Raw genomic sequence first — 8728 nt, forward strand, 5'->3', positions numbered from 1 at the left:
GCAGCTCATATTTCTCTTCTCTGGTAATGTGACCCAAATATTCTAGTTTTCTTGTTTTTATACCGTTCCTAATTTCTAACTCCTTATTTAAACGTCGTAGCACTTCAACATTGGTAATCCTTTGAACCCACTGAATTTTCAACATTCTTCTGTAACACCACATTTCGAACGCTACTATTTTTCTTATATATTGCCTTTTCAATGTCCAAGCTTCCATTCCTTATAGTAATACAGAAAATATGTAGCATCTTAGAGCCCTCAATCTGAGAGGCAACTGAAGGTCTTTGTTTGTAAGCAGTGTCTTCATTTTTATAAATGCTTGCCTTGCAGTTTCAATTCGGACTTTAATTTCTTTGCTTTGGTCATTTTTTCCCAGGTTCCCAGATATTTGTATGTCTTTACTTTTTCTATTTGGGTTTGCTCTAGTATTAACCTTTCATTTCCATATTGTGTTTTTGAGACAATCATAAATTTAGTTTTTTCTTGTTTATTTTGATTCCATATCGAATGCAATAATCGTTAATTCTATTTAACAATTCTTGTAGCGACTCAAGGGTGTCTGCCATTATAACGGTGTCATCAGCGAATCTTATGTTATTTACTGTTCTTCCGTTTATAGAGATTCCATCACTTAGTTCCGCTATCGCTTCCTGAAATATGGCTTCACTGTACACGTTAAACAGTAGCGGCGACACTACACAACCCTGTCTTACCCCTCTCTTTATATCAATATTCTCGGACTCTTGTTCGTCTATCTTTATATTGGCCTTTTGATTCCAATACAGATTGATGATAATTCGTAAGTCTCGTCTGTCTATATCTCTGTTTTTCAATAATTCTATTAGTTTTTCATGTCGGACTCTGTCGAACGCTTTTTCGAAATCGATGAAACAGGAATAAATATCCAGGTTCATATCTAAGCATCTTTGAGAGAGGACATTAAATGCAAACAATGCCTCTCTTGTTCCAAGTCCTTTGCGGAACCCAAATCGGGTATCATCCATATCATTTTCTAGCTTTCTGTATAATCTTCCATGAATCACCTTTAGAAATATTTTGAGGGTATGGCTTATTAGTGATATTGTCCTATAGTCTGAACAATCTTTGGCATATATTGTTTTAGGTATTGTTACAAAGGTGGACACCAACCATTCCTGAGGTATTTTTCCGGTTTTATATACTTCATTAAACAGATCCAGTAGTACAGGTAGAGTTTCATCGTCTAGACATTTCAGTAATTCTGCAGGTATTTCGTCTTGACCTACAGTTTTTCCGTTTTTTGCGTTTTGTATTGCTTGTTCGATTTCCTCCATTATGATCTCTGGTCCCGTTTCGCTATCGATTTCTTCCGGTTCTTGTCTATTATCCTCAAACAGATCTGTTATGTACGCCTTCCACTTTTTTAATTTCTCTTTGACTTCTATAATAATTTTTCCATTTATGTCTTTAAGAAGGCCATCTTTCTTTTTTCGCTGTGTATTTGTGATTTCCTTTATTTTCTTATGCATATTAAAGCTATCATGTTTTTTAGAATATTCCTCTATTTCACTGCATTGATTTGTCAGCCAGGTGGATTTGGCCTCTTTTATTTTCTTTATTATTAACCTCTGTATTTCTTTGTATTTGGCCTTATTCCTGCCTTTATGTTTTCTTCTTTCCTCCATTAACTCTAGGATTTCTGAAGTCATCCATCTCTGTTTTTTTCTTATTTTTGTCTGTAATATTTTCTTTCCTGCCTCTACTAACGTTTCTTGTATCATGTTCTATTTGTCATTAACATCTGTTGTCTTTATCCCATCTTGTTTGATTTTCTTTAAGTTATCATTTATTTCTTGTTTTAAACTCTGACGTATAGGTTCTTCTTTTATCTTTGAGACATCGAATCGTGGTATATTTGTTTGTTTTTGGATCTTTTTTAATTTTATCTTCATTACGCCTACTAGTGGATTATGGTCTGAATTTATGTCAGCTCCGGGGTATGTTCTCACAGACTTTATAGTGTTTTTATATCTGGATTTGATTAAAATGTAATCTATCTGGTTTCTTACAATGTGATCTTCCGAATCCGCCGGTGATTTCCAGGTATAAAGTCTTCTTTTAGGTAGTTTAAATAATGTATTCATTACTACCAGCTCCTCGCTTTGGCAGAATTCGACAAGTCTGTCCCCCCTTTCATTTCTTTCTCCCAAGCCAAATTCTCCCACACATCCATCCACTTTTCCTTTTCCAATCTTGGCGTTGAAATCTCCCATCACCAACAATATGTCATCTTTTTTTTGTGGATCTTATGATTTCGTTCAATTGCATGTAGAACCTTTCTATCTCGGCCTCATCTTTGTCTGCAGTAGGTGCATATATTTGGACAACGTTTATCTTCTTAGAGAATGTTTGCAACTGAATCATCATCAGTCTCTCTGAGTAGGGGGTAAAACCAACGACAGATTTGTTTGTCTCTTTGTCTACAAGTATGGCAACTCCATATCGGTGTCTTGGATCATTGTTACCAACATAATACATCATGCCGTTGTTTGTGGTTAGTTTTCCTGAATCCGGCCATTGAACATCGCTGATACCGAATATATTTATGTTAAGGCGATCCATTTCAGCTGTTAGGTTATCGAGCTTACCTGGTTGAACCTCTTCACGTTCCATGTGGCCAGTCTTAGGGTTCTTCCTTTTTCTATTTTTTTCTAAACCAATGGTTTTCTTGGTTTCCTTCTGATTATGAGGGTTTCGTTTGCTAACGACCTGAGAGGCCTCATATTCTTCAAGTGTACCTCTCCTGTCGGATCTTGGTTTCTGACTTCCATGATCAGTAAGGTGTTTTTGGGCTTTTTCTAATGCCATTATGGTTGTCTAGGAATGCCTTTTAGACCTTTAATACAGTGGTTTTCCGTTCCCTTCCGTATCCTTATGCCGTTGACCACTTCATTGGTTCATCCGCCTTTAGGGCCAATTTCTTGACCCTAGGACAAAAGAGTGCCTTACCACTTACCAACTCATCCGCGCGAAGCCGTTGGTCAGTAAGTGGGGGATTGCTTATACCGGCAATCATTCGGTGAAGAGTATGTAGTAGAAAGAAATATAGTGACCCGTCTGCCCTCGGAAACCTAATAGCCATTCGGGGTCGGAAGAAACAAGAGTTAGCCAAGAGAGGCTGATAGTAAAGATTAAAGACATTTCACTCAAGACTAGTTGAAAATAAGTAAAATGTGAAGGCCCTTACGATCCGCCAGGTGCGTTTCAGCTAGATCCAGACATAGAAATAAAACGTAGAATAACAATGACTAAAACTACTTTTATGAAAATGAAGTCAGTTCTTTGCAATAATCATCTCAGTTTAGAACTGAGACAAAGAATGGTTAAGTGCTATGTTTGGACAGTACTTTTGTATTGTGTGGAAGTGTGGACGCTAAAAGTATCGATCATGAACAGAATTGAAGCATTGTAAATGTGGATTCATAGACGGATGCTGAACATACATTGGACAGCAAAAAAAAACTAATGAAGAAGTATATACTAAGGAGGGTCAACAAATATAGACAGGGGCGTAACAAAGGCCCCCGCAGCATAAAGGTTGCGGGGGGGGCCCAATATGTCAGGGGCCCCATATTGTCTAATATATCTAAAAACCTGTTATTGTTATATTATTTTTCGCATGCATACGCAACGTTTTTTAAGCAGGGCAGTATTGAAAATAAGGTTGCCCATCAGATAGATATCTATGTATTAATGAAATTGTATATTCGCTGTTAGTACTGCACGAAGAAAGTTGTTCATCTTATAGAGTAATAGGTATTATGTAATCATGTAATCATTCATTAATTTGTATTCTATTTTATTATATACCAATACAGACGAAAAATGTAAGTTGTTTTAAACAGTCCATGAATACACTAATATCCCAGTAAATCCGTATCCACGGATTCGCTTGACAATTTGTATTGAGATTCTACTTCCATCACTTCAAAGTTGAACTTGTGCCGTTGGTTGCTTTTACTTGGGGATGAAAATCACTCCTTCTCGGAGGTGAAAACATGCGTTTCAAAAAACTTTTGTTCTATCGAGTTTCTTTATCTAAGTCAATTCTTTTCAAGTTAATTGAGGGTGAAAATGTCTATTTTTCAACAAAATATGCATGTTTTCAGGCGATTTTTCGCAAATACTTAAAAATTGAGTTTTTTATCGAATTAACCATTATCGAAAAAATGTTTTTAGCAAAAATGTAGCTTATAAAATATCAAAAAATGGTCTATTCATGAAGTTTATCGACACAGTAAAAGCAAAGTTGTAGCTCATGAAACTGATTTTTTCTTATTCGTCCAATTCCAAATCGAATATTTCAACGTGAAATATCCAAAAAATTAAGCACTTTTCTGGGAAACCTCATCAAAACTTTTTTTAAATGGTAAAAAAGCTGTATTTTTTTTCTTTTTTAGTTTCTAGCCCCAAAACTAAGCGATGGCCTCTTTTTTTTGTAAAAAAACTCCCCCTACTAGCATCCCAAATAAAATTAATCGTTAGCGCTTTATGATTTACTTTACATAATATGTATTGTTTATATGAACCGTAAGTTTGACCGGTTCAAAGTTCTTATTTTTGAAAAAAGTTGGTTTTATAGTAAAAATAATTTTTTTTATTTTGGAAACATGCCTTTTCCAAAGTAAATTAAAAGTATTAGTGATAGGAAAAATCTCAAAGAGTAAAGAAATGTAGGTTTTGCTTTTATAAATATTTTGGTTTTATTTTGTTTTTCTATAAGACAAAAATTGGTTACGATATGGCTGTTCAAAATTTGCATACACTCGTGATTAGTGACTCGTTCAAGTCCTTTCAATCCCTTTCGAAAATAAGCACTTTAAACCGGCGAAACTTACAGATCATATAAAAAAAAGAGTAATTTGTAAAGCGGTAATGATCAGTATCGTTTGGGGTGCTAAATAGGGGGATATTTTCACATTTTTTTTCCAAACTGTTTAACTGTATTTTGAGCGTAACTCGCTCGAGTTTAGATGCTAGAAACTCTTATAAAAATCAAAAATTAAATTTTTTTTAAACACTTTAAAAAACTGTTAATGAGTTTTGCCCGAGGCCCGAGAAGTGCTTCATTTTTTGGTTATTTCGCGTTGAATGATAACTCGTTCAAATATTCGATTTGGAATTTGACGAATAAGAGCAATTTTTCATGAGCTACAACTATTCTTTTATTGGGTCGATAGACTTTATTTTTTTTTAAATTTTTTTAAGCTAGATTTTTGCTAAGAATATTTTTTCGATCAAATACTTACTTTTTGAGTTATTTGTGAAAAACCGTCTGAAAACGTGTTTTTTTGTTGAATAATAGACATTTTCACTCGTAAATAACTCGAAAAGTACCTATTGACTTGACCACTTCGATGGTGACACTGAAAATTACACGGTATCGCCGTATTTCAGGTTCATTTATATATGATTTTTGTTACACATATAATTTTTTATACAAATCCCAATTTTTTAGTAATTTTTTACAGGGGGCCCCATTTCCAATTCTGCGGGGGGGCCCGGCGGAGTTTGTTACGCCACTGAATATAGAGAATTGCTAAAGACTGTTAAACATCGGAAAATGTTTTATCTGGAACATATAGTGAGGGGTAATAGATATAAAATATTACAACTGGTCCTTAAATGCAAAATAGAGGGCAGTAGAGGTGTAGGAATAAACATTCCGACTCAGATATCAAATGCAGGACAATTATTCCATATTGCAGAAGATCGAGAAGCCTTCGCAACTGTGATCGCTAAAGATGCATCAAGTCAAACTAGTTTGATTTTATTCAACAAACTTGACTTGACTTGAAAATCAAACTTTTTTTGTAAAAAAGTTTGACTTGACTTGATTTCGATATCTTTAGGTTTGACTTGAAATCAAACTTCTTCAAACAGTTTGAAGTTTGAATGTCATTCAAATGTAAAAACATTTTCATTTGAAAATATCAAAAATCTTTGATATTTAACAACTCAAAAAGTATTGATTTATGTTAATAACTTTATATAACAAATTTTGCTTAGAAGTTGCCCCTCTATCGATTTCTGGTATTATTTTTAATAAAAAAATTTCACCCCCGAGAAGGGGTGGCAACCCCCAGGCTAAAAGCGCAAGTTAACGTCATGTCACCTTTGTTCCTTGAAGTATCTTCTAACTACTTACCAATTTTCATGAAAATCGATGAAGGTTCAACGAAATCGGAGGTGAAAACCTTCAGTGACTCCACTACTTATCTTAATTGGCAACTGACATGTCTATCTCAATAAAAAAGTAGGTATATAAAAAAATAAAAAAAATAAAATACAGGATCCTTTATAAAAGGTATATTTAAAAGACCCTAATAATGGTTACATCACAAAACAAAACGCTTTCGGATTAACAAGTAATCCATCATCAGTGTTAAGCCAATAACATGCATGCGTGAGCCACCGAAAAGTTATGGGTAAAAACCCTTTAAAAGATATAGTTGAAACTCAATTTTCAATATGTGAGGTTCATCCCTTTCATATCACATCCACGTGGGTTGGAGTCCTGTGTTGCCCTGGGTAATATCCAGGAATATTTGCAACATCTAACTATTTTAAACATAATATGTAGTATAATATAAGATCTTATACCTTTTAAAGGGTTTTTACCCATAACTTTTTGGTGGCTCACGCATGCATGTTATTGGCTTAACACTGATGATGGATTGCTTGTTAATCCGAAAACGTTTTGTTTTGTGATGCAACTCTTATTAGGGTCTTTTAAATATACCTTTTACGAAGGATCCTGTATTTTTGTGATTTATGGTATACAGCCAGCTACAGGAATTTTATTTTCCTCGTGGATTGTTAAAAAAGTATATCTACGAAATAAATTATTTTTCAAACTCTTTCAAACTATTTTGACAAACAGTTTGAATTTTCAAACCTGTACGATTGACCAGTTTGACTTGACTTGAATTATTTGTCAGAAGGATTGACTTGAGTTTGACTTGAAATTAAGTCAAACTCAAGTCAAGTTCAAACATTCAAGTCAAACTTGTGCAACTCTAGTGATCACCAACGTCGGATAATTCTGATATGGCACGTGAAGAAGAAGACATAATTCAAAAGGTATCTTTGATGTTCATTTAATATGTAGTATTATGTTTTTAAATTTAATATAAAAATTAACAGTAAAATGTAATAAAACTATCTGTTTGGCGAAATCCGTTAGAGCGTTTCATTAGTTATCCGTTAGACCTAGATAATGAGAAAATAAGTAAAAAACGATATAAATATTTTGTTCTTTTTACATGGTATCAACAAAAAAGTTAGCATAGTAATGTTAGTTCCATTTAGAACGGTTCAACTAATTATTTTGTGATTAAAAGTGGATGAGAGTATAGTTGTCGTCTGTGCTCTTACTCGTCATTTGAAAGTGCAATTTCGAAAGATGATTTATTTAACAAAAATATACAAAATACCAATTCTGCAGATGATTATTTGCAGAGGATGTATTAAAAAAATTAAAATATTTAAACATAACTAATCTTTTTTCTACTTTCCTTGCTTATAACTTTAAAACTATTCAGGTTTTAATTGACTCAGTAGTCCAGGGTGCATCTGTTTTGAGATGGACGTTGAGAGGTGACTCAAATTTTTTTGCAGAAATTGGTTGAAAATAACTCAAATAATAATATTTGAGTTATCCTCCCACTCAAAATGGTCCGGAACATTGTTTAAATAATCAAAATTTTTATTGGTTTTTTGATGATAACTTTAAAACTATTAATTTCTGAGAAAAGTTGTACTGACATAAAAGTTGCGTAATTAAATTTCCTACAATATAGAATTAGTTAAAAATTTAAAAAATAGTCACCCTTGTTGCAAAATAGCAATAATTGCGAAAAAAACAGATAGCAAGTTGCATTTTTTTTGCTTATAGAAGTGTACTGTGCCTTTCATTTGCAATTTACAAAATTAAAATCGATTAACTACCACGGCGTCAGGAAATGTTTTAAATAAACATTAGTTTTTGGTGCTACGCGCAGGACAGCGGTGTTCGATTCACACACGTTGATTCTCAGCAAAATTTCTTCCAATCTTTATCTAATATATTATTTTCTTACTCTATATTTTGTTGTATTTTAATTCCACAAAAATCAAACTAATTTTATTATTGTTTGTGAAATATTGTTTAAACAATTGCATATGTTTAAAAATAATAAACTTTGATTCTCTAAGTTAAAAGATATAAACAAAGAAAGTTTTTGCTAAAAAAAGTGTTATTTCAAAGGATAGACTATGTGTTTTTATTTTTCAATAAACAAATTTATTCATTTATATCGAAATGTAATGAAAAATTCAAATGTATCAATCATTATTAAAGGTCATTGGAATGCCCAATCAGAGCAAACTATCCGCTGTCCTGCGCGTAGCACCAATATTTAATGTTTATTTAAGAAAATTCCTGACGCCGTGGTAGATAATCGATTTTAGTTTTGCAAATTGAAAATGAAAGGTACAGTACACTTCTATAAGCAAAAAAAATTCAACTTGCTATCTGCTTTGTTTTCAGTCCTGTAACACTTTGAAAAAATGAATTTTTTTTACGAAAGCTGGATTTCAAAATTTATTTTGCAAAATCTATTGAAACGATCTTATTGAAATTTACAGTATTGTTGTACTCTATCATAAAGTTTTTCTGGGTGAAATATGAAGGTCCTAAGTGTAGCAT

The sequence above is a fragment of the Diabrotica virgifera genome, chromosome 10 (assembly GCF_917563875.1).
Source record: "Diabrotica virgifera virgifera chromosome 10, PGI_DIABVI_V3a".
Classification (NCBI taxonomy): Eukaryota; Metazoa; Arthropoda; class Insecta; order Coleoptera; family Chrysomelidae; genus Diabrotica; species Diabrotica virgifera.